The sequence below is a fragment of the Acinonyx jubatus genome, chromosome D2, assembly GCF_027475565.1.
Source record: "Acinonyx jubatus isolate Ajub_Pintada_27869175 chromosome D2, VMU_Ajub_asm_v1.0, whole genome shotgun sequence".
Taxonomy (NCBI): domain Eukaryota; kingdom Metazoa; phylum Chordata; class Mammalia; order Carnivora; family Felidae; genus Acinonyx; species Acinonyx jubatus.
Window position 1 is genome coordinate 19297980 of NC_069393.1, and position 27862 is coordinate 19325841.

At 37.5% G+C, this 27862-nt stretch overlaps 1 long non-coding RNA gene and 1 pseudogene across 1 annotated transcript in view; one reads left to right on the top strand and one right to left on the bottom strand.

Moving 5' to 3' along the window:
• Positions 1-27862, top strand: part of LOC113600151 (uncharacterized) — a 96320-nt gene that overhangs the window by 38861 nt on the left and 29597 nt on the right. The window contains exon 2 of the long non-coding RNA XR_003421104.2: positions 2339-2506. This is a non-coding gene — a long non-coding RNA (uncharacterized LOC113600151). The remainder of the gene's footprint in view (positions 1-2338; positions 2507-27862) is intronic.
• LOC113600093 (transmembrane protein 258-like) lies at positions 10405-10778 on the bottom strand (annotated as a pseudogene).

The window sequence follows — 27862 nt, forward strand, 5'->3', positions numbered from 1 at the left end:
TTGGTGAACACATGAAAAAATTTATATTACTTATATGCATATAAAGTTTATTGAATATATGGTATATAACCTGAATATATAATGTGAACATATTATATATATACCTAGACATATGTAGTCAGAAGTGGAAACATTGGGTCACAGAATAGGCATATATATATATGTTTAGCTTTAGTTGCTTTCCAAAATGGTTTATGCATTTAGAAACAGGCACATTTAGGGGTGCCTGGGTGGCTCAGTTGGTTAAGCATCCAACTTCTGATTTCAGCTCAGGTCATGATCTCGTTGTCTTGGGATTGAGCCCCACGTTGGGCTCTATGCTCAGCATGGATTCATCTCCTCTTTCTCTCTCAGTCCCTCCCCTGCTTGTGCACACTCTCCTCTAAAAATAAATAAAAACAACAAACAAGCAAATAAACATTTAAAAAAAAAAGTCACATTTAAGCTGTGGCCTGAAGGACAACAGGGAGTGGAAGCTGCACTGATATTTCTGTACTAACATCTCTCCATTGCTGTGCCAAAAATGTATCCTTTCTTAAAGTGGTTCCAGTCCAATGGGAGAAGTCCTCCACCTCCTTCTGGCTGTGGCCTCCCAGTGACACTTGAGTGAGATGAGCCTCTGTCATTGTGGTCAGATCCAGGGAGACAGGAGATGCTGACTGATGACTCAACCCCCTCGGCTCCACTTTCCAGAACTCCACTCACCACATCAGTGAGCCTGGCACTAGGGGGAGACTAAACACAACCATGGTGTTGATATCAGTACTAGCAGAGATGTCAAGAGTGAAAGCCTGAGAAGAGGAGGAGAGAATTGGGGTAAATATGTCAATGGAAAAAAGATCAAGTGAGGGACTTGAAAGTCATGTCTAAAGAATTGTTTAAGTAACAGTGGCAAATGAAACACAAATCTCTATTGCTAAAATAAGCAGTGGGTACCTATTTCAGATTCCTAAGCATCTTTTTGGGAGGTCTTGGGACTCAGAGTTTTGCCAATTGTGTGGCCTGGGATGAGAGCCATCAACAGAGGTTGGAATTCAGGGTTTTCTTCTCAACAGAATTGAAAGGAGGCCAAAAAAGTTGGCCACAGTAATGTCTATAAATGCTGTGCGAGTGTGAGGGACTGATTCTTTGTCCTGGTTCAGGAAGTATAAATAAAACTGGTAGAAATTTGTCATTTTGAGGAAAAGTTTCCAGTGGGAAGGAGAAAGGTTTACTGGTTTTGCCCTTCAGTGGTTTAGAATTTCCTCAACATAGAGGTTCCAGTGTGTTTCTTTGAGGTGCTGCTCATATTGTCCCATCTTTTGAAAAGAAGAAACAGAACAAAAATTATTGGTGTGTTAAGGTGGGATTTCATTCTCATCTATATGGTCACAAGTCACTGATCCCTTTTTGAATTGTTTGTGTCTTTAAGGTTGCCAAACAGGTGTGCAGCAAACTGCCCTTAAGTACAATGCTCAGGGCTAGAAAGGATTGTGTCTTATGTCAAAATCTCTTCTGGTTATTTTTCTTTCTTTAGTATGTTCAAAAAGTGAGATTTTAATAGTATCTCAGGGTCATCATTCTGAGCTTGAGCTGAGTGCTCATCTTTTATAGATTAGAGCTGTAGATGGAGAAAGTATTAAAGATTGAAATGTATCTATCCTCCAACAGTTGTGTGTATGTGTGTTCTAACAGAATTTCTTGTTCTAACAGAATAACTCTCTTTCACTTATTTGTGTCTCCTATGAGTCCTCTGGGAAAATAAAGGTTAAATTAGCTTAGAAAATTCTGATTGGTTGTCTCCCACTTATAGTGGTTTCCCTATAATTAGAGATGAGGGGAACAAGGGAGAAAGATCCCATTTAAACATTGGGCCCCACTTGATACAGTCTGTATGATGCATCACATTCAAATAAATACAAGTTTGACAATAGAGACTAATCAGAAGGTAATTCGAATATTTGACAAGACTCTCAAAGAATGACAAAATAATATCTAGGAGAACTCCTTAAAATTACTTCATCACTCGTCCCATTCCCTACCCACTCTAAAGTTCTTTCCAAAGACTCTCTCAGCCCACCAAATCTATTTATCATCCCTATATACACTCAGAGTTCTGGTCTCCACGCCCCGCCTCCCCCACAGCTCCCCCCCCCAACAAAGAAGGTTTTTTTTTTCTCTTTTTAAGATTAAAAAATAAATATCCTCAGGCTATTATCTTCCAATGCCAGGAGGTAAGCACATAGTCACAGAGGGGCAAAGTTGAGAACTCTCACACAATAATGCTTTTGGCACCACTTGAGCATTTTTTAACAGACTATATTCCTGTCACTAAATGGCAAAACATTTTTTTTTGCAGTAAGAGGCAAGGTTGACAGTTACCAAAATCCACATTTTTTGAAGACCGGAGGAAGGAAAGAGTTGAAATGGTACAAAATGAACAACAAATTTGAGCACAGATATAATTCTGCTTAGACCCACCTTTCCCCTGGAGGCTGTATTTCTTGAAACCTGAAAACATAAACCAGTAAGTCATCCCCTTGTAAATTCACCTACTTTTCTTGAGGGACTGGGATGGGCTAAGGCCAGTATTTACCATTGAACCTGAAGTAGGATAGTTAAAGTGCTTTACTTGTTGTATCCAAAAACTAGAGCAGGCAGAGAGGGAGTCTAAGAGCATGCAAAGTAAAGACATAAACAATATGACTTGATAAGATATAAGCATAATAAAAAGTTAGAAAAGAAGAAATACCAAATACACACTAAATGTAAATGTGCTGAAGAGATTGCCAGGTAAGAGTGTTTTCATAGTGTGGCAGAATAAGTAAAATGTTTCCTCAAAAAACACTATATTGAGAAAATTTCCATGTCATTTATATTTGTCTAGAAAGAGCTAATTTGAGAGTACCTAGATGTCTTGGGATTAAACTTCTCAGCTCTTAGGGAAGGAAGTAATTGCTTGTTCATTTATTAACTTAGAATAAGTTCAAATAAAATTTACTGTAAAAGCACAGTATTAGGCAATAGAAGTAGGACATAGAATAAAACCAACATGGTCTTTACTCTCTTGGAACTTACAATATATAACAGGGAAGACATTGAATAGGTTATTACTCATTCAGACATTGAATATATGCAGTGAGAGTTATGATGGAGAAGTGCATGGTGCTTTTCAAGCTAGTCAGGGAAGGCTTTATAGAAGAATATGATTTTAAAAAAAAGACAGAGTTGCCTTCCTTTCTCTGGCATATTAAACCAAGTAAATATGTGTTGAGTAATTCAGGTGTTACTACTATAACCTCTGGGCATAGTCTTTCTCCTTTGCCTAAAAAGCATACATTAACATCAGATTAAGTGAAGAGCTTATAAAATGCATGATGGCACACTGACCAATCAAAACATGCCAAGCATTCTTTTTCAGAGGATTGGGAAAGAGATTCATTTTGAAATAATTATCTGGCAATAGGTTCAACCTGAAAAAAACAAACATGAAGCCATAGCTGTTTTCCAACAAAACTGTAGACCTATTCTACTTTCTGAAATTGTATATCTCTTTCATAGCACTGGAAGGTCAATACCATGTTTTATGTTCTAAGGGTAAAAACATAATGTCTGTTTTATTTCACAACATGAATTAAAACATTTGTGGGACAGGATGTTGTTTTGGTTGAATAGGTTGTTCAAGGTTCCTTAGGAGTTTTATCCAGTAACTGCTTTCAGCTTTAAGGTATTAATGTTTCCACTTGGTTCTCAGGTCCAAAGACTGTGTAAGCAGATTTTTCTGTTTTTGATCCTTTGTGCTACTGCTAGTGTGGTTTAAGGTAATCAGTCATATAACTGAAAGTAATAAAGGACTCTGGCTAAGAGTTTTTACACAAATAAAACATGCATTGGGCTTGAGTGGAGATGGCAATTATTCAAGGATTGCAGGAATAACTTCAAGTCAAACCTCAAAAATGTCCCAGATTTGTAACTCGTGAGCTGGTTGGGAAGGCTGTCCCTCATGTTAATTCAGGTAAGATGCTGGCCAGGCTTATGTTAGGGAAACTAGAGTGCCTGATGGGAAAAATAAAGTGACCTGATTCCCTTGGGCTATTCAACAAGTCTCTACTCCTCCTTCAGGAATCTACCTGCCAGACTCTACAAGGAAAACCTGCTCTACTCCCATCTTTCCCTGGGGACCTTGTATTTAGAAACACAATTAAGAAGTCAGGTTTGTCATAAACTGTTTTTGCTCAGGACCCTTTCCCCTTGGGGTCTATCACTCCTATCTGCCAGTTCTCAGAACTATACTGCTACCCTCTAGAGGCTCAAAGTTCACCACATTGAAGCCCTACTTTGGTTTTCCCTATTTGGCCCAATATTGCTAATGATAATTCTCCCCAATTTTTTTGCTTCCCCACTACATTAGTTTACTGTTGTTTCAACAAGTTACCATAATCTTAGGGCTTAAAACAGCACAAATTTATTATCAGACAGTCCTGAAGGTCAGAAGTCTGAAATGGTGTCATTGGGTTAAAATCAGGGTGTCAGCAGGGCTGCATTCCTTCCTGGAGATTTTAGGAGAGAATCCATTTTCTTGCTTTTTCCATGCTTTCCTCATGGCCTATGGCTCCCTTCCATCTTCAAAGCCAGCAGTGGCTGGTGGAGGCTTTCTCTTATATATCTCTCTGACTTTGCTTTTGTCATCATATTTCACTCTGACTCTTACTTTCCTCCTTTTACTTTCAATTTTTATGTCTGTGATCACTTTGGGCCCACCTGAATAACCCAGGATAATTTCCCTATTTTGAGGTCAGCCTTAATTCCTTCTTTCATCTTCACTCTCTCTTGCTGTGTAACGTAACTTATTCACAGGTTCTGGAAATTAGGGCATGAACATCTTTCTAGAGTCTTTAATCTACCATACTCGTCTTTAATTTTGCAGTCAAGAATTTTATTTCTCCAATGATTCCCTACAAAGCTGAAAAACAGACTTGATAATTGAACTCAATAGAAGATGTTAAAGGCAAACATGTAGGACATGTCCCCACTCATTCTCCTGTGTCTGTTTACATATCATGAGTCAGCCATGGTCCTTTCCTATACAGAACCCAAATGAGTCTTCAGAATCTTTTTAACATAGTATTCTTGGTAACCCCTTCCAGTTGGTCAGATTCAGTGTTAAGATGAAACTCATTTGATGTTGCTGCTTTAGTGGGTTACTTCTTCCTTTTAATTGGGAACTTCCAGATATGCAATATTTTAACCCAAAGGGATACTTTTAATGGTAAACTTTAGAGTACCAGTAATCAACCCGTGGAGACAAGTGTGCTTAGGAGGTTTTCCTGGAATCTTTTAAGATATAATACCTGTGCCAATTCCTGTTCCCCTCTTTCTAAGGCCACCTCTGCACAGGGAACAGGATTGGATGATCTAGGACAAAGTTTCTCAATCTCAGCATTGCAGGCATTTTGCATGGGATAATTCTCTGTTGTGCGTGCTGTCTGTGCATTGTAGGATGTTTAGTAGCATCTCTGGCCTTTACTCACTTTGCCAGTAGCACTTCTCCACTGAAAAACATCTTTAGACATTGTCAGATATACTCAAGGCAACAAAATAGCCCCCAGTTGAGAACCACTGCTCTAGTAGAATGAAGTGGAAACCACCTATTTCTGGAATTAATGTTAGAAAGATATACTTTTGTTTTGTTGTGATTCTTTGCCTTCCTTTTGGCTTTTATTTAATGGCATTTCCATTTCTTTGCCAATTGAAGACCCCATCAACAATATCATTTCCCCAAGTCTTCATTTCAGATATCCAAATCTCAGACCAGAGTGGAAGCCCTTTTGTTAGCAAGGGTGTAACATGAGCACAAATATTGATTCTACCCATTTTTAAGTCTCATCTCAGGCATACTCTTTTAATAATCATTCTCTGCCCTCTTCTGAACTGCTGTTGGCTAAACCTCCAATGACTGTTATCATATACATTTGGTAGTCCTGGTCATTTTATTTATGGATACATGGCTGACCCGAAATAGAATACTTTGAGAATGGTTTTTATATCTTACTTATGTACAGTATCCTGAACATACTAGGTACTTAACAATTACTTTTTAAAAAAGGTTTACATATTTCTTCCACACAATTTTTTTTTTCATTTTTTTTAACATTTATTTTTGAGACAGAGAGAGACAGAGAATGAACAGGGGAGGGGCAGAGAGAGAGGGAGACACAGAATCTGAAACAGGCTCCAGGCTCTGAGCTGTCAGCACAGGGCCCGACACGAGGCTCGAACTCACAGACCGTGAGATCATGACCTGAACTGAAGTCGGACGCTTAACCAACCAAGCCACCCAGGCGCCCCTCTTCCACACAATTTAAAGAGCCAAATAAAACCGTTGAGGCTTATGAAAAGTAACAGAGTTATGATTCTCTCTTACCACTCTCCCATTTTCCAGAATGTAGAAACAATCATTTTTACCTTTTTTAGAATGTCTTGGTGTTTAACCTTATGTTGCTAAATAATGCCTGTATTGCTGCCTCTTTTTTCAGTTTTAGGCAGTATCTATGTAGGGATTTATCTCTCTTTACATACATACAGACTAGCAATTTTCAGGAAATAAAAGTTATATTATTAATGTGTACTTCCCAGTACAATCTTGCAATATGGTTTTACCATTGTTTTCAGTTGAATAATTTTCACTGTTTATGCATGTCATTTAGTATATAAGTGCTTTTCATAGCTACACTGCATAGCATATGATTATTTCTATTCCTTTTCTGTACATTTTATAAAGTTAATACACATCTACAATCCTTAATTTACAATTTCAAAATTCAAAAAGCTCTGAAGACCAAAACCAAAACAAAATAAAACAAAATTTTACATTGGCAGAAAATTCATTTGACAGCAACATCTGATTTGAACATATCTGGCTACTTATAGTTCTTACTTATGCTACCTGGTGTGATTATTTAGATGCTTTGCTGAAGAAATTTTGATGTGTTTGATTATAGTGATTATAGCAAGTGATCCACTTGGGGAGTTATAGAAAATATATCTATCCACCATATTTCTAAAATCTGAAAAAATCTAAAATTTGAAATATATCCTTCCCCAAAGGGTTCAGATAAGTGATTGTCTCATTTTGTTTTCTTTCTTAAAATTCCTTTTCACAATTTTATACTATGAAATACAACAAACTTACAGGAAAGTGCATAAAACATAAGTGTACAATTTAATGAATATTTGTAAAATGAATGTGTGTTTAACTATCACCTAGGTCAAATAGTACAAGATTCCCAGCACCCAAGAAGCTCCAAGCATTTCCCTTCTCAATCATCATCCTCTCCCATGCCATTAGTGGTAACCACTAACCTAACTTTTATGTATTAATTTTCTTGGTTTTCATTTTAGTTTTGCCACCAAATTATACATCCCTAAACAAATAGTTTTGTCTGTTTTTTAACTTTAGATAAATTAAATCACACCCACAATATATGTATTTATATTTTATATATATATATACACACACACACACACACACACACACACACACACACACACATACATATAGTGCCTGACTTTAATTTTCCATTTAAAATTTCTCTGAAATTGGGGCGCCTGGGTGGCTCAGTCGGTTAAGCGTCCGACTTCAGCTGAGGTCATGATCTCACGATCAGTGAGTTCGAGCCCCGCGTCGGGCTCTGTGCTGACAGCTCAGAGCCTGGGGCCCGTTTCAGATTCTGTGTCTCCCTCTCTCTTGCCCCTCCCCTGTTCATGCTCTGTCTCTCTCTGTCTCAAAAATAAATAAACGTTAAAAAAAATGAAATTTCTCTGAAATAAATTTATAGAAAAGTTGAAAATATGGTACATAATTTTTTTTACACTATACGAGAATAAACTGCTAATATGTCCCATATAATTCTCCATAATGCCCCTTACTTCTGGGATACTTTAGTATGTGTTTCTTTTTTTTTTTCTTTAAAAATTTATTTTTTTAATTTTATTTTTTATTTTTAAAAATTTACATCCAAATTAGTTAGCATTTAGTGAACCAGTGATTTCAGGAGTAGATTAGTATGTGTTTCTTATAAACAAGAACATTCTATTGTATAACCTCAATACAACTATCAAAAGCAGGAAATTAGCATTGGTACCATACCATCTAATCCTTAGATTCCATTCAAGTTTTGCACATTGTCTCAATACTGTCTTTTATACCTACTCCCTAATTTGCAATTCCAAAATTCAAAACCTTCAGTTCAGAATCACACACTCTTGAGGCTTCTTCAATTCAATTCAAAACAGTTCCTCCAATTTTCTTTGACTGTCATAACCATGAAGCTTTTGCAGATTATAGGTCAATTATTTTGTAAAATGTCGCTCCATTTAAGCTTATCTGATATTTACTCTTGATTAGATTTACTTTATGCATCTTTGCCAAGAAAATTATAAAAGTGATGTTATGTTCATGGGGCGCCTGGGTGGCTCAGTTGGTTAAGCGTCCGACATCAGCTCAGGTCATGATCTCCCCGTTAGTGGGTTCAAGCCCCACATTGAGCTCAGTGCTGACAACTCAGAGCCTGCAGCCTGCTTCAGATTCTGTGTCTTCCTCTCCCTCTGCCCCTCCCCTGCTCGCACTCTGTCTCTCTATCTCTCTCTCAAAAATAAAGATTTTGTAAAAATTAAAAAAAAGTGATGTTATGTTCTTTTCATTGCATTCTACCAGGTGGCATATAGTTTCTATTTGTTCTGTTATTGATGTTGTTAGTTTTGATCACTTGATTAAGGTAGTTAAGTTTGCTAGCCTTCTCAGCTGCAAATTTACTCTTTTGTCCTTTATAATTAACAGATATTTTGTGGGGAGATTCTTTGATGATATTGAAGTACCTCATTTAAATATCTTATGAAACTCAGCTTATTAATTTTTAAATTTATGTTGAGTCATGGTTTCCAATTTTATTCAAAGGATTATAGTGCTTTAACATATGATTTACTGTGATGCTTAAATCACCCCAGATGTGTGGGATAGTCCCTTCAAGACAGGTCTTTGCCATTTTGACATATCACCATCATTCTTTAAGCCATTCCTTATTTTCTGGCACAAAAAGAAAGAATATTCCAGGATCATGTTCTACTTTTCATGACCTTATCTTGAAACTGACTATTTCTCCAAGAAATTTAATTCCAAGATTCCACTTAGTGGATTTAGAGAATAAGATCTGGATACTAGATGTGCTTATTGCTTTTGAAGGTATTACTGCTCACATGTTCTCTTAGTGGACATAGCTAGAGAATATATGTATGTATATGTATACATTTATATGTATATATGTATGTATATATGCATATATATCATATATATAATATTCATTCTCTGTTTTTATCTTATTTTCCCTTCCCTTCCCTTCCCCTATGTTCATCTGTTTAGTTTCTTAAATTCTACATATGAGTGAAATCATATGATATTTGTCTTTCTCTGACTGGCTTATTTAACATATCATAAAACAGAGAGACAAACCCTAAGAGACTCTTAAATACAGAGAACAAACTGATGGTTGCTGGAGGGGTGTTAGATGGGGGGATGGGTTAAATGGGTGATGGACATTAAGAAGGGCACTTGGGATAAGCAATGTTATATGTAAGTGATAAATCACTAAATTCTACTCCTAAAACCATTATTATACTATATGTTAACTAATTTGGATTTAAATAAACAAAATAAAATAATAAAATAAAATATATTCACATATAACAATACACATTTACATCTATATTTACCTATCAATCTATGTGTTGAAAACTATGAATCTACAGTGACAACTCTAATTTTATTTTAGCACCACAAGGTTCATTCTAGTTTTCCTTCTTTCCACACATTTACTCCCTTTCTCCCAACAGGAAACTGATTCCATTATCCTTAACAGATTTACCCAATTGATCAATTTCTTTTATGCAATCCCATCACTGCTGCTCGTTCCTCTCCCACTTTTACGCTGTCATCATTTTACTGGTGCTCTGACACCATGCAATGGGCCTGTGACCAGCCTTATGACCCTTGTTAATCCCTCCACTTTACTCTTCCTACGTGACCGCTGATCTTCTATGTATCTCTATAAATGAGTTTGAATTTTCTAGAATTTTATGTAAATGGAATCACACAGTGATTCTTTCATTCAGCATAAGTAATTTAAGATTCATTCATGTTGTTATATCACTAGTTCCTGCCCTGTTATTGCTGAGCCTTCCATTGTATGGATATACCACAATTTATCTATTCATCTGCTGATAGACATTTGAGTTGTTTCCACGTTTTGGCTATTAAAAATAAAGCCATATGCTTCATGTGCAAGTCTTTGTGTGGACATGTATCTCCCTTTCTCTTGGGTAAATACCTAGGAATTAAATGACTGGATAGTATTATAGGTATAGTTTAACTTTTTTTTTTTTTTTTTTTTTTGGTCACACATCTGCCTTTATTGTGAGCAGCAAATGGGACACTTCCAGCAATAGTAAAAAAATTAATTTGCAAAAGCAGATATTCAGTGAAGACACCTGGTTGGAACCATTGGGAGCCCATACATAGATGACAACCCAGAGCAACAGGAAGAGGACTCCAAAGCCCATGAAAAGCAAGGCCACCAAGTAGATGAGAAGCTGTTTGTAGATAAATGTACTTAGTGGAGGTAACCTCATAAATGAAGAACCAGGCAGTAAAGAACATGCCAATGGTCAACAGCACCACAGTCAGATGGGAGAGGACAACCAAAGTTCATTGGGTTGGTGTATCTGCTCATGGCCTCAGTGTCCATTTTGCCAGGCAAAGGGTGATCCACCACCACCACCAGAATAACACATTGGCAGAAGCGGTATATGTTTAACTTTTAAATAAACTGCCAAAATGTTTTTCAATGTGGTTGTGCCATTTTACATGCAGACCAGCAGTGTATGAAAGTTTCAGTTTTCTACATCCCACCCACACTCATAAAGTCTGTCTTTTAAATTTTAGCCATTCTAGTGGAACCTCATTGTGCTTTTAATTTGCATTTCCCTAATGACCAATGATATTGAACTCATTTTCATGTGCCCTTTATAGATCTTCTTTGGTGAAATATCTGATTAAATCTTTTACCTAATTTTTAATTGTCTTGTTTTTTTCTCTTATAGCTGAGTTTTGAGTGTTCTTTATATAATCTGGATACAAGTCTTTTATCAGATATATACTTTGCAAAGATTTTTCCCAGTATGTCTCTTGCCTTTTCATTCTCATTCTTTTATTTAATTTTCATTCTTTCATTTAAAGAAAAATGGTGTATTTTTACAGAGCAAAAGTTTTAAATTTTGTTGAAGTCCAATTTATGAATTTGTTATGAATTGTTTTTGGCATCATATCTAAGAAATCTCCGCTTAACCCAAGGTCACCATAAGTATTTGTTATTTTTTTGCTGTCATAAGTGGTAATCCTCTTTAATGTCAATTTCCAAATCTCTGTTGTCAGTATATAGGTGTAATGCTATATAGTTCCTCTCCATCATGTCTGGAGGCACATAATGCCAGTTTTTCCCACTCATAGTAATTCTTAGATTTGAGTTTTTATTTTTGAGTTTTTATTTTTGGACTATCATTATGAAAAATGGATTTGTATATATTTGATATACCTCAATTGATTGGAGCCATTATTTTTTTAGATGCTTAAGTTGTCCCATCTTTGGTCAGTATGAGCCCCTTCTAATTGGCTCCTGTGTTCTTTCAGTATGACACTAGTAGCCATTGATAACTTTCTTGCTTTCAGGCTGGACAAGATGTCTCTGATTCATCCTGTACATTTGGTGTTACAGATTTGGAACTGCCATCACTAAAAGGTGCTCTGGTTCTCTTTTTGGAGAAATAGTATAATGAGATTACAATCTAGATACAAAGGGCATTCATTACTCCTGGAGTGTCATTGTTTATTTTGGTGGTGTAATTTCATGAACAGAAGTATTTAGTTTAAATTTTGTCAAATTTATTAATATTTTTATTAATATTAGCCTTATACTTTTTTTTGTGTTTTGTTTGGTACTATATCCTTACCCTGAAGTTCTGAAAATATTCACCTATATTATCTTCTAAAAGGGTTTATTATTTTGCCTTTCCTATTCAGTGCCATGAGCTAGGTGGAATTGATTTTGATTTCGTTGCATAGTAAGTGTTCCAATATCATTTTTCCCCAAAAGGATGCTCAACATTCCTGTCATTATGTACTGAAAAGACCACCCACTTCTAACTACTCTACATTATTATTACAACTTGTCATAAGTCAAGTACCCATATACGTGTAGGTCAGTTTCTGGAGCACACATATTTTATTTGATTTGTCTATTGGCCTGTCCTTGCACCACTACCTTCTTTTATTTTTTTTATTTATTTTTATTTTTTTAAATATAATGTATTGTCAAATTGATTTCCATACAACACCCAGTGCTCATCCCAACAGGTGCCTTCCTCAATGTCCATCACCCACTTTCCCCTCCCCTGTACCCCTCATCAACCTTCAGTTTGTTCTCAGTATTTAAGAGTCTCTTATGGTTTGCCTCCTTCCCTCTCTGTAACTTTTTTTTCCCCCTTCCCCTCCCCCATGGTTTTCTGTTAAGTTTCTTAGGATCCACATATGAGTGAAAACATGGTATCTGTCTTTCTCTGACTTATTTCACTTAGCATAACACTCTCCAGTTCCATCCACATTGCTACAAATGGCCAGATTTCATTCTTTGTAAGTGCTGTACTTTAATATCTTTATTTTTGGTAGAGCCAAAGTCCTTACTATAATTGTTTCTTGTGTATTCTAGTCTTGGGTTTTTTTTTTGTATTATATATATATATTTTAGAATTGGCTTGTTATTATTTCTTCAGACCTATTGAGATTTTTATTCAATTGCATTGAAATTGTAGATACATTTGTGGAGAACTGTTATTTAATAATAGAGAGCCCCCAAATCCATGTTCTTAGTCTCTGTACTTGTTTAGGTCTCCTTTAACTTTCTTTATTAAAATTTCATAGTCTTTTGCCATATACGCCTTACAAATCTTAGGCTATAATTATTCCTAATTACTTAAATTTTGATAATATAATGGCATATTATTTTAACTTTTGTTTTTTAAATGTTTGTTGCTCATATATAGAAATAAATTTTATATTGATGTTGTATCTAGCAACCTTGCTAAACTGAATTATCACTAGATTATTTTTGTATTTCTAGGAACACAATCATAACACTTGCAAATAATGACAGTTGTATTTTGTGTTTAACCCTTATACATTATATTTCTTCATTTTGCTTTATAGTTTTGGCTAGGACCTTTAGGGCAATGTTGACAAGAAATGGGACAGAGGCATCCTTATTTTGTTACTTACATCAAAAAGATAACTTTCAGTGTCTCTGCATTAAAAATTATGTTTGCTTGTGGGTTAAGATTGATTTTTATTTATTTTTTTATAAAAATGATCCCTTGTGTTTTAAGTTTCCTGAGCTTTTTCTTTTTAATCATGAAAGTATGTTGAATTTTATCACGTTTTTCTATATCTATTGAACTGATTGTACAATTTTTCTTCTTTAACTTCTTTTTTTAAGTTTATTTATTTATTTTGAGAGAGAGAGAGAAAGAGAGAGAGCATGCAAATCAGGGTAGGGCAAAAAGAGAGGGAGAGAGAGAATCCCAAGCAGGATCTTAACTGTCAGTTCAGAGCCCCACATGGGGCTCAATCCCATGAACAGTGAGATCATGACCGGAGCAGAAATCAAGAGTCAGCTGCTTAACCAACTGAGCCACCCAGGAGCCCCTCTTCTTTAACTTCTTAACATGGCAGGGGCGCCTGGGTGGCGCAGTCGGTTAAGCGTCCGACTTCAGCCAGGTCACGATCTCGCGGTCCGTGAGTTCGAGCCCCGCGTCAGGCTCTGGGCTGATGGCTCAGAGCCTGGAGCCTGTTTCCGATTCTGTGTCTCCCTCTCTCTCTGCCCCTCCCCCGTTCATGCTCTGTCTCTCTCTGTCCCAAAAATAAATAAACGTTGAAAAAAAAATTAAAAAAAAATATTAAAAAAAAATAACTTCTTAACATGGCAAATTACATTGATCAACTTTTTTAAAACTGTTAAACTCCCCTTGATTTGCTGGTTTAAACACATTTTTGTTTATCTTATATTCTTTTGCTAAACTGCCAGGTGTAAATTGCCATTTTAGTAGGATTTCAAGGGTGACTGAAATTAAGTGCCTATTTTCAGTCTGCCATATTTACCTACAGGTTAATACTCATTAATTTTTGCCAGATGTTTTACTATGTTGGCACTTTCATTTCTTTTTTTTCTAAATAAGTCTGTTTATTTTTTTTAAGTGGTTATATCAATTTATTTTTTTAATTTTATTTTTCATTTTTTAAAATTTACATCCAAATTAGTTAGCATATAATGCAACAATGATTTCAGAAGTAGAATCCTTAATGCCCCTTACCCATTTAACACATCCCTCCTCCCACAACCCCTCCAGTAACCCTCAGTTTGTTCTCCATATTTATGAGTCTCTTCTGTTTTGTCCCCCTCCTTGTTTTTATATTATTTTTGTTTCTCTTCTCTTATGTTCATCTGTTTTGTCTCTTAAAGTCCTCATATGAGTGAAGTCATATGATTTTTGTCTTTCTCTGATTGACTAATTTCACTTAGCATAATACCCTCCAGTTCCATCCACGTAGCTGCAAATGGCAAGATTTCATTCTTTTTGATTGCTGTGTAATACTCTATTGTATATATATACTACATCTTCTTTATCCATTCATCCATCGGTGGACATTTGGGCTCTTTCCAACTTTGGCTATTGTTGATAGTGCTGCTATAAACATGGGGGTGCATGTATCCCTTCGAAACAGAACACCTGTATCCCATGGATAAATGCCTAGTAGTGCAATTGCTGGGTCATAGGGTAGTTCTATTTTTAGTTTTTTGAGGAACCTCCATACTGCTTTCCAGAGTGGCTGCACCACCTTGCATTCCCATCAACAATGCAAAAGAGATCCTCTTTCTCCACATCCTCGCCAACATCTGTTGTTGCCTGAGTTGTGAATGTTAGCCATTCTGACAGGTTTAGGTGGTATCTCATTGTGGTTTTGATTTGTATTTCCCTGATGATGAGTGATGTTGAGCATTTTTTCATGTGTCGGTTGGCCATCTGGATGTCTTCTTTGGAGAAGTGTCTATTCATGTCTTTCGCCCATTTCTTCAGTGGATTATTTGTTTTTTGGGTGTTGAGTTTGATAAGTTCTTTATAGATTTTGGATACTAACCCTTTATCTGGTATGTCATTTGCAAATATCTTCTCCCATTCTGTCAGTTGCCTTTTAATTTTGCTGATTGTTTCCTTCGCTGTGCAGAAGCCTTTTATTTTGATGAGTTCCCAGTAGCTCATTTTTGCTTTTGCTTTTGTTTCCCTTGCCTCTGGAGACGTGTTGAGTAAGAAGTTGCTGCGGCCTAGATCAAAGAGGTTTTTGCCTGCTTTCTCCTTGAGGATTTTGATGGCTTCCTGTCTTACATTGAGGTCTTTCATCCATTTTGAGTTTATTTTTGGGTATGGTGTAAGAAGGTGGTCTAGGTTCATTCTTCTGCATGTCGCTGTCCAGTTTTCCCAGCACCACTTGCTGAAAAGGTTGTCTTTATTCCATTGGATATTCTTTCCTGCTTTGTCAAAGGTTAGTTGGACATACGTTTGTGGGTCCATTTCTGGGTTCTCTATTCTGTTCCATTGATCTGAGTGTCTGTTCTTGTGCCAGTACCATACTGTCTTGATGATTACAGCTTTGTAGTATAGCTTGAAGTCTGGGGTTTTGATAACTGTTGCTTTGGTTTTCTTTTTCAAGATCGCTTTGGCTATTTGGAGTCTTTTCTGGTTCCATACAAATTTTAGTATTATTTGTTCTCGCTCTGTGAAGAATGCTGGTGTTACTTTGATAGTGATTGCATTGAATATGTAGATTGCTTTGGGTAGTATCAACATTTTAACAATATTTGTTCTCCTATCCAGGAGCATGGAATCTTTTTCTATTTCTTTGTGTCTTCTCCAATTTCTTTCATAAGGTTTCTATAGTTTTCAGTGTATAGATTTTTCCCCTCTTTGGTTAGATTTATTCATAGGTATTTCATGGGTTTTTTGTGCAACTGTAAATGGGATCGATTCCTTGATTTCTCTTTGTGTCGCTTCATTGTTGGTGTATAGGAATGCAACCGATTTCCGTGCATTGATTTTATGTCCTGCAACTTTGCTGAATTCATGAATCAATTCTAGCAGTTTTTTGATGGAGTCTTTTGGGTTTTCCATATAGAGTATCATGTCATCTGTGAAGAGTGAAAGTTTGACCTCCTCCTGGCCAATTTGGATGCCTTTTATTTCTTTGTGTCATCTGATTGCAGAGGCTAAGACTTCCAATACTATGTTGAATAACAGTGGCGACAATGGACATCCCTGTCTTGTTCCTGACCTTAGGGGGAAAGCTCTCAGTTTTTCCCCATTGAGGATGATATTAGCGTTGGGTCATTCATATATGGCTTTTATGATCTCGAGGTATGCTCCTTCTATGCCTACTTTGTTGAGGGTTTTATCAAGAAAAGATGCTGTATTTTGTTAAATGCTTTCTCTGCATCTATTGAGAGGGTAATATGGTTCTTGTCCTTTCTTTTATTGATGTGATGAATCACCTTGTTATGTGGATATTGAACCAGCCCTGCATCCCAGGTAAAAATCCTGCTTGGTCGTGGTGAATAATTTTTTTAATGTATTGTTGGGGTCTGTTGGCTAATAGCTTGTTGAGGATATTTGCATCCATGTTCATCAGGGAAATTGGTCTATAATTCTCTTTTTAGTGTGGTCTCTGGTTTTGGAATCAAGGTAATGCTGGTTTCATAGAAAGAGTTTGGAAGTTTTCCTTCCATTTGTATTTTTTGGAATAGTTTCAAGAGAATAGGTGTTAACTCTTCCTTAAATGTTTGGTAGAATTCCCCTGGAAAGCCATCTGGCCCTGGACTCTTGTTTTTTGGCAGATTTTTGATTACTAATTCGATTTCCTTACTGGTTATGGGTCTGTTCAAATTTTCTATTTCTTCCTGTTTCAGTTTTGGTAGTGTATATGTTTCCAGGAATTTGTCCATTTCTTCCGGATTGCCCATTTTATTGGCATATAATTGCTCATAATATTCTCTTATTATTAATTTTATTTCTGCTGTGTTGGTTGTGATCTATCCTCTTTCATTCTTGATTCTATGTATTTAGGTCCTTTCCTTTTTCTTTTTGATCAAACTGGCTAGTGGTTTATCAATTTTGTTAATTCTTTCAAAGAACCAGCTTCTGGTTTCCTTGATCTGTTCTACTGTTTTTTGTTTTGTTTTTTTTTTGGTTTTGATAGCATTAATTTCTGCTCTAATCTTTATTATTTTCTGTCTTGCTGGTTTTGGGTTTTATTTGTTGTTCTTTTTCCAGCTCCTTAAGGCTGTAAGGTTAGGTTGTGTATCTGAGATCTTTCTTCCTTCTTTAGGAAGGTCTGGATTGCTATATACTTTCCTCTTATGACCGCCTTTGCTGCGTCCCAGAGGTTTTGGGTTGTGGTGTTATCATTTTCAGTGACTTCCATATACTTTTTGATTTCCTCCTTAACTGCTTGATTAACCTATTCATTCTTTAGTAGGATGTTCTTTAGTCTCCAAGTATTTGTTACCTTTCCAAATTTTTTCTCATGGTTGATTTTGAGTTTCACAGCATTGTGGTCTGAAAATATGCACGGTATGATCTCAATCTTTTTATACTTACTTAGGGCTGATTTGTGTCCCAGTATATGGTCTATTCTGGAGAACATTCCATGTGCACTGGAGAAGAATGTATATTCTGCTGCTTTAGGATGAAATGTTCTGAATATATCTGTTAAACCTATCTGGTCCAGTGGTCATTCAAAGTCGTTGTTTCCTTGTTGGTTTTTTGATTAGATGATCTGTCCATTGCTGTGAGTGGGGTGTTGAAGTCTCCTACTATTATGGTATTACTATTGATGAGTTTCTTTATGTTTGTGATTAATTGATTTATATATTTGGGTGCTCTCACATTTGGCGCATAAATGTTTACAATTGTTAGGTCTTCTTGGTCTATAGACCCCTTGATTATGATATAATGCCCTTCTGCATCTCTTGATACAGTCTTTATTTTAAAGTCTAGATTGTCTGATATAAGTATGGCTACTCCGGCTTTCTTTGGTTGACCATTATGATAGATGGTTCTCCATCCCCTTATTTTCAATCTGAAGGTGTCTTTAGGTCTAAAGTGGGTCTCTTGTAAACAGCATATAGATGGATCTTGTTTTCTTATCCATTCTGTTACCCTGTGTCTTTTGATTGGAGCATTGATCCATTGAAATTTAGAGTGACTTTTAGAGTGAAAAATATGAATTTTTTGCCATTATGATGCTTGTAGAGTTCAAGTTTCAAGTTTCTGGTGGTGTTCTTTGGTCCTTTCTAATCTTTGCTGCTTTTGGTATATATATATACACATATATATATACACAGACATGTATATACATATATATACATGTATAGATACATGTATATATACATATACATATGTATATACATGTGTGTGTGTGTGTGTGTGTGTGTATATATATATATATATATATATATATATATATATATATGTATATACATCTTTTCTCCCCTCAGAGAGTGCCCCTTAAAATTTCTTGCATGGCTGGTTTAGTGGCCACAAACTCCTTTAATTTTTGTTTGTCTGGGAAATTTTACTCTCTCCTTCTATTTTGAATGACAGCCTTGCTGGATAAAGAATTCTTGGCTGCATATTTTTCTGATTCACCACACGTAATATATCCTGTCACTCCTTTCTGGCATGCTAAGTTTCTGTGGATAGGTCTGCTGCAAACCTCATCTGTCTTCCCTTGTAAGTTAGGGACTTTTTTTTCCCTTGCTGCTTTCATGATTCTCTCTTTGCCTGAGTATTTTGTGAATTTGACTATGATATGCCTTGTTGATGGTCTGTTTTTGTTGAATCTAATGGGGGTCCTCTGTGCTTCCTGGATTTTGATGTCTGTGTCTTTCCCCAGGTTAGGAAAGTTTTCTGCTATGATTTCCTCTCATAACCTTTCTACCCCTATCTCTCTCTCTTCCTCTTCTGGGACTCCTATGATTCTGATGTTGTTCCTTTTTAATGAGTCACTGATTTCTCTAATTCTTTTTTTTTAATATATAAAATTTATTGTCAAATTATTTTCCATACAACACCCAGTGCTCATCCCAAAAGATGCCCTCTTCAATACCCATCACCTACCCTCCCCTCCCTCCCACCCCCCCATCAACCCTCACTTTGTTCTCAGTTTTTAAGCGTTTCTTATGCTCTTATGCTCTTTCCCACTCTAACATCTTTTTTTTTTCCTTCTCCTCCCCCATGGGTTTCTGTTAAGTTTCTCAGGATATACATAAGAGTGAAAACATATGGTATCTGTCTTTCTCTGTATGGCTTATTTCACTTAGCATCACACTCTTCAGTTCCATCCACGTTGTTACAAAGGGTCATATTTCATTCTGTCTTATTGCCACGTAGTACTCCATTGTGTATATAAACTACCATTTCTTTATCCATTCATCAGTTGATGGACATTTAGGCTCTTTCCACAATTTGGCTATTGTTGAGAGTGCTGCTATAAACATTGGGGTACAAGTGCCCCTATGCATCAGTACTCCTGTAGCCCTTGGGTAAATTCCTAGCAGTGCTATTGCTGGGTCATAGGGTAGGTCTATTTTTAATTTTTTGAGGAACCTCCACACGGTTTTCCAGAGTGGCTGCACCAATTTGCATTCCCAGCAACAGTGCAAGAGGGTTCCCGTTTCTCCACAACCTCTCCAGCATCTATAGTCTCCTGATTTGTTCATTTTGGCCACTCTGACTGGCGTGAGGTGATATCTGAGTGTGGTTTTGATTTGTATTTCCCTGATGAGGGGCGACGTTGAGCATCTTTTCATGAGCCTGTTGGCCATCCGGATGTCTTCTTTAGAGAAGTGTCTATTCATGTTTTCTGCCCATTTGTTCACTGGGTTATTTGTTTTTTGGGTGTGGAGTTTGGTGAGCGCTTTATAGATTTTGGATACTAGCCCCTTGTCCAATATGTCATTTGCAAATATCTTTTCCCATTCCGTTGTTTGCCTTTTAGTTTTGTTGGTTGTTTCCTTTGCTGTGCAGAAGCTTTTTATCTTCATAAGGTCCCAGTAATTCATTTTTGCTTTTAATTCCCTTGCCTTTGGGGATGTGTCAAGTAAGAGATTGCTACGGCTGAGGTCAGAGAGGTCTTTTCCTGCTTTCTCCACTGGGTTTTGATGGTTTCCTGTCTCACATTCAGGTTCTGTATCAATTTGAGTTTATTTTTGTGAATGGTGTAAGAAAGTGGTCTAGTTTCCTTCTTCTGCATGTTGCTGTCCAGTTCTCCCAGCACCATTTGTTAAAGAGACTGTCTTTTTTCCATTGGATGTTCTTTCCTGCTTTGTCAGAGATTAGTTGGTCATACTTTTGTCGGTCTAGTTCTGGGGTTTCTATTCTATTCCATTGGTCTATGTGTCTGTTTTTGTGCCAATACCATGCTGTCTTGATGATGACAGCTTTGTAGTAGAGGCTAAAGTCTGGGATTGTGATGCCTCCTGCTTTGGTCTTCTTCTTCAAAATTACTTTGGCTATTCGGGGCCTTTTGTGGTTCCATACAAATTTTAGGATTGCTTGTTCTAGTTTCGAGAAGAATGCTGGTGCAATTGTGATTGGGATTGCATTGAATGTGTAGATAGCTTTGGGTAGTATTGACATTTTAACAATATTTATTCTTCCAACTCATGAGCATGGAATGTTTTTCCATTTCTTTATATCTTCTTCAATTTCCTTCATAAGCTTTCTATAGTTTTCAGCATACAGATCTTTTACATCTTTGGTTAGATTTATTTATAGGTATTTTATGCTTCCTGGTGCAATTGTGAATGGGATCAGTTTCTTTATTTGTCTTTCTGTTGCTTCATTATTAGTGTATAAGAATGTAACTGATTTCTGTACATTGATTTTGTACCCTGCAACTTTGCTGAATTCATGTATCAGTTCTAGCAGACTTTTGGTGGAGTCTGTCGGATTTTCCATGTATAATATCATGTCATCTGCAAAAAGCAAAAGCTTGACTTCATCTTTGCCAATTTTGATGCCTTTGATTTCCTTTTGTTGTCTGATTGCTGCTGCTAGAACTTCCAACACTATGTTAAACAACAGCGGTGAGAATGGACATCACTGTCGTGTTCCTGATCTCAGGGAAAAAGCTCTTAGTTTTTCCCCATTGAGGATGATATTAGCTGTGGGCTTTTCATAAATGACTTTTATGATGTTTAAGTATGTTCCTTCTATCCCGACTTTCTCGAGGGTTTTTATTCACAAAGGATGCTGAATTTTGTCAAATGCTTTTTCTGCATCGATTGACAGGATCATATGGTTCTTCTCTTTTCTTTTGTTAATATGATGTATCACGTTGATTGATTTGCAAATGTTGAACCAGCCCTGCATCCCAGGAATGACTCCCACTTGATCATGGTGAATAATTCTTTTTATATGCTGTTGAATTCGATTTGCTAGTATCTTATTGAGAATATTTGCACCTGTATTCATCTGGGATATTGGCCTGTAGTTCTCTTTTTTTACTGGGTGTCTGTGTGGTTTAGGAATCAAAGTAATGCTGGCTTCATAGAATGAGTCTGGAAGTTATCCTTCCTTTTCTATTTTTTGGAATTGCTTGAGAAGGATAGGTATTATGTCTGCTATAAATGTCTGGTAGAATTCCCCTGGGAAGCCATCTGGTCCTGGACTCTTATTTGTTGGGAGATTTTTGATAACTGATTCAATTTCTTCGCTGCTTATGTGTCTGTTCAAGCTTTCTATTTCTTCCAGTTTGAGTTTTGGAAGTGTGTGGGTGTTTAGGAATTTGTCCATTTCTTCCAGGTTGTCCAGTTTGTTGGCATATAATTTTTCATAGTATTCCCTGATAACTGCTTGTATTTCTGAGGGATTGGTTGTAATAATTCCATTTTCAATCATGATTTTATCTATTTGGATCCTCTCCCTTTTCTTTTTGAGAAGCCTGGCTAGAGGTTCATCAATTTTGTTTATTTTTTCAAAAAAACAACTCTTGGTTTCATTGATCTGATCTACAGTTTTTTAGATTCTATATTCTTTATTTCTGCTCTGATCTTTATTATTTCTGTTCTTCTGCTGGGTTTGGGGTGTCTTTGCTGCTCTTCTTCTATTTCCTTTAGGTGTGCTGTCTGATTTTGTATTTGGGATTTTTCTTGTTTCTTGAGATAGGCCTGGATTGCAATGTATTTTCCTCTCAGGACTGCCTTCACTGCATCCCAAGGCGTTTGGATTGTTGTATTTTCATTTTCGTTTGTTTCCATATATTTTTTAATTTCTTCTCTAATTGCCTGGTTGACCCACTCATTCTTTAGTAGGGTGTTCTTTAACCTCCATGCTTTGGGAGGTTTTCCAGACTTTTTCCTGTGGTTGATTTCAAGCTTCATAGCATTGTGGTCCGAAAGTATGCATGGTATGATTTCAATTCTTGTATACTTATGAAGGACTTACAATCACCCAGTATGTGATCTGTCTTGGAGAATGTTCCATGTGCACTCGAGAAGAAAGTATATTCTCTTGCTTTGGGATGCAGAGTTCTAAATATATGTGTCAAGTCCATCTGATCCAATGTATCATTCAGGGCCCTTGTTTCTTTATTGACCGTGTGTCTAGATGATCTATCCATTGTTGTAGGTGGGTTATTAAAGTCCCCTGCAATTACCACATTCTTATCAATAAGGTTGCTTATGTTTGTGGTTAATTGTTTTATACATTTTGGGTCTCCTGTATTCGGCACATAGACATTTATAATTCTTAGTTCTTCTTGATGGATAGACCCTGTAATTATTATATAATGCCCTTCTTCATCTCTTGTTACAGCCTTTAATTTAAAGTCTAGTTTGTCTGATATAAGTATGGTTACTCCAGCTTTCTTTGACTTCCAGAAGCATGATAAATAGTTCTCCATCCCCTCACTCTCAATCTGAAGGTGTCCTCAGATCTAAAATGAGTCTCTTGTAGACAGCAAATAGATGGGTCTTGTTTTTTTATCCATTCTGATACCCTATGTCTTTTGGTTGGCGCATTTAGTCCATTTATATTCAGTGTTATTATAGAAAGATATGGGTTAGAGTCATTTTGATGTCTCTAGGTTTCATGCTTGTAGCGATATCTCTGGTACTTTGTCTCACAGGATCCCCCTTAGGATCTCTTGTAGGGCTGGTTTAGTGGTGATGAGTTCCTTCAGTTTTTGTTTGTCTGGGAAGACCTTTATCTCTCCTATTCTAAATGACAGACTTGCTGGAGAAAGGATTCTCGGCTACATATTTTTTCTGTTCATCACGTTGAAGATTTTCTGCCAATCCTTTTTGGCCTGCTGGCCTGCCAAGTTTCAGTAGAGAGATCCATCACTAGTCTTATCAGTCCCCCTTTATATTTTAGAGCGTGTTTATCCCTAGCTGCTTTCAGATATTTCTCTTTCTTTGTATTTTGCCAGTTTCACTATGATATGTTGTGTAGAAGATCGATTCAAGTTACATCTGAAGGGAGTTCTCTGTGCCTGTTGGATGTCAATGCCTTTTTCTTTCCCCAAATCAGGGAAGTTCTCAGCTATTATTTCTTCAAGTACACCTTCAGCACCTTTCCCTCTCTCATCCTCCTCTGGAATACCAATTATGCGTAGATTATTTCTCTTTAGTGCATCTTTAGTTCTCTAATTTTTCCCTCATACTCCTGGGTTTTTTTATCTTTCTTTTTCTCAGCTTCTTTTTCCATAATTTTATCTTCTAGTTCACCTATTCTCTCCTCTGCCTCTTCAATCCGAGCTGTGGTCATCTCCATTTTATTTTGCAGCTCATTAATAGCATTTTTTAGCTCCTCCTGGCTGTTCCTTAGTCCCTTGATCTCTGTAGCAATAGATTCTCTGCTGTCCTTTATACTGTTTTCAAGCCCAGCGATTAATTTTATGACTATTATTCTAAATTCACTTTCTGTTATATTGTTTAAATTGTTTTTGATCAGCTCATTAGCTGTCATTATTTCCTGGAGGTTTTTTTGAGGGGAATTCTTCCGTTTAGTCATTTTGGATAGTCCCTGGAGTGGTGCGGAACTTTGGGGCACTTCCCCTGTGCTGTCTTGAATAACTTGTGTTGGTGGGCGGGATCGCAGTCAGACCTGATGTCTGCCCCCAGCCCACTGCTGGGGCCACAGTCAGACTGGTGTGTACCTTCTGTTCCCCTCTCCTAGGGGCGGGATTCAGTGTGGGGTGGCGTGGCCCATCTGGGCTACTTGCAGATTGTCAGGCTTGTGGTGCTGGGCATCTGGTGTAGTAGCTGGGGTGGATCAGCAAGGTGCACAGGGGCAGGAGGGGCAGGCTCAGCTCGCTTTTCCTTAGGTGATCTGCTTCGGGAGGGGCCCTGCGGCACTGGGAGGGAGTCAGTCCCGCCCGGAGGATGGATCCACACAAGCACAGCGTTGGGTGTTTATGTGGTGCAAGCAAGTTCCCTGACAGGAACTGGTTCCCTTTGGGATTTTGGCTGGGGGATGGGTGAAGGAGATGGTGCTGGCAAGCGCTTTTGTTCCCCGCCAACCTGCGGTCTGTTGTCCGGGGCTCAACACCTCTCCCTCCCATTGTCCTCCAGCCCTTCCACTCTCCGAGCAGAGCTGTTAGCTTATAACCTTCCAGATGTTAAGTTCCACTTGCTGTCAGAACACACTCCATCCGGCCCCTCCGCTTTTGCAAGCCAGACTCAGGGGCTCTGCTTTGCCAGGAGACTGCCCCTCTGCCCCAGCTCCCTCCCGCCAGTCCATGTAGCGCGTACCGCCTCTCCGCCCTTCCTACCCTCTTCTGTGGGCCTCTCAACTACACTTGGCTCTGGAGAATCCATTCTGCTTGTTTTCTGGTGGTTTTCTGGGTTATTTAGGCAGGTGTGGGTGGAATCTAAGTGATCTGCAGGACACAGTGAGCCCAGCGTCCTCTTATGCCGCCATCTTCAAGCCAGCACTGTGACTCTTGCAGGTATTTCCAGTGCTTAGCAGTGTAAAAGGCACCTGTGTCACTTTTAAGTATGCTGACCTCCTCAACAAGTCCTTAGCTTGGGATGAACGCACTTCGCTTCCCCGATTTCTCTAATTCTTAAATTGTGCTCTTTTGCCTTAATCTCACTCTTTTTTTCTGCTTCATTCCCTATAAGTTTGTCCTCTATATTGCTGATTCTCTGTCTGCCTCAACCATCTTTGCTGCCACTGCTTCCATCCGTGATTGCAGCTCAGTTATAGCATTTTTAATTTCATTCTGGCTATTTTTTACTTCTTTTATCTCTGCAGAAAGGGATTCTAATCTATTTTTGACTCCAGCTAGTATTCTTATTCTCGTGATTCTAAATTCTGGTTCAGACATCTCATTTGTATCTGTGTTGGTTAAATCCCTGGCTGTCATTTCTTTGTGCTCTTTCTTTTGGGGTGAATTCTGTTGTTTTGTCATTTTGATGGGAGAAAAGGGATTAATAAGGTAGAAAAATTAAAATAAAAAATATTAAAATTAAAAAATATTAAAATTAAAAAATTAAAAACACACACACACACAAATGAAATAGATGATGCTAGATTCTAGGTGTGTTTTGGTCTGGGTGTTGAAAGTGGTTTGACAGATTAGGGGAAAAAAAGAGGGGGAGAAAAAAAGGGAAATTGTTTGAGAATTTGAAAAAATGAATACACGAATAAACGAAGTAGGCTAAATGAGATAATGGGAGTAAAATAGAATTTGAAAAATAACATAAAAGGAAAGAATAAAGTAGAAAAATTAAAGAAAATTTATAAAAATTAAAAATAAATTTGAATCTTTTCTTTTCCTGTACTCAAGATAAATAAAAGAAACAAAAAAGAGAAAAAAGATTTTAAAAAAGAAAGAAAAAAAGGAAATCGTTTGAAAATTTGAAAAATTGAATACACTGTAGTAGACTAAAATAAAATTATGGAAATAAATAGAATTTGAAAAAATTTACATAAAAGCAAAAATAAAGTAAAAAAATTAAAGAAAAATATTTTTAATAGAAATTTAAAGTAAAAATGATGTTTTTCTCTTTCTGCATTCAAGAAAAAGGAAAAAAAGGAAGTTGTTTGAAAATTCGAAAAGGTGAGTACACTGAAGTAGACTAAATAAAATGATGGAAGTAAAGTAGAATTTGAAAAAATTTACACAAAAGTAAAAAATATAGTAATAAAAATTAAAGAAAGGTATTTTTAATAAAAATTCAAAGCAAAAATGAATTTTTTCTTTTTGTATTCAAGAAAAGGAAAAGAAGTGTAAAAGATTTAAAGGAAAAAGAAAAAAAAAGAAAGAAAATTGAATAGATGAACCTAACAGATTGAAGTAGGACTGAAATTGCTTCGTTTTCCCCTAGAAGTCAGTCTATGTAGCTCTTTATAGTCTGTAAATTAAGCCGGTGGTGAGACTTGTGTTCTTGAAGAGCGACGTTGGCCCAGTTGGGTGGGATTCAGTGTAACAGCTCCGCTCTCCACTAGATGGCGCTGCTATCCTACTGGGGTGGATTGTTGTGGCACTGGTAGGAGCGTATGCGCATGTTCGGGAGCGGTGAAAATGGTGCCACCCAGCTACCAAGTCTGTTCTCCCAGATCAGCAATCATGCACCTGTCCTCTGTCTTTAGCTCTTGTCCACTCCCAGCTTTTTCACTTTCTGTGGCCAGGCCCCAGGCAGTACCTTTCTCCCAAGTTTTGTCTCAGATGCAGCTATTTTCTCTGGCTCCTTACTTCTGAAGGACTCAGGCTTTGACCCCTTCTGCCCCACTGAGGGAGGGTCTCACCAAGAAACGGCTGAATGCTGGCTCTACCCAGGAACGCTTGCTGGACCTTGCTGCTGCCGGTGCCCTGAGACTGCAGCCAGGTGCCAGCCCAACCCAGAAAAATTTCACAAGATAGTGTAGCAGCAGCATTTCAGGGATTATGAAAAATCACAACACACATCTGGTACCAGGCTTCACCCTTAACGACCTTGCTCCAGCACCAGTGAATGTAGCTGTTTTCTGGGGTCTACTGGGACCACGTGGCTTCAACAATCTCTACCAAATGACCTTCCAGCAGTGGAACCAGTTTTTCCTGTGTGGCCCAAGAACCTCCCAGACCCCACTCTGTTCCTGGGGATTCACTCTTTCCATCAGAGTACCACCAGGTATCAAACTGTGGAGTTGCAGCCTTTGCACTCCCCTTGTTTACAGTCATAATACAATTTGAACCCTCTCCTTCCTCCTTTCTCCATTTTTAGTTTAGTCCCTGCAGCTGTTTCCAATTTTCCACTTTCTCTCCAGCTGCTTTTGGGGAGGGGTGCTTTTCCCATATTCTCTCCCCCTCCCCAGTCTCAGTCCTGTCTCCGATCGCAAAAGCAGTTCCCTATCTTTCATGGCTTCTCGCTCCCCATGTTCAGCTCTCTGCACTGTGTACCTGCTGAACTCTGTGGTTCAGTTTGTGCAGATTGTTGTGTTAATCCTCCGATCAGTTTTCTATGTGTGTGGGATGGGCTAGTGTTGGTCTGGCTCTATTTCATGGATGTGAGACACACAAAAAGCTTCCATGCTGTTCTGCCATCTTGGCTCCTCTGGCACCTTCATTTCTATGTGGTGTTTGTTCCCTGCCACCCCTCTCTACCCTGAATCCTGGCACTGCCTATTGCATTGTTTTCTGGTTGCAAGTGTAATATAAGTGTTTCCAGCATCGTTCTCA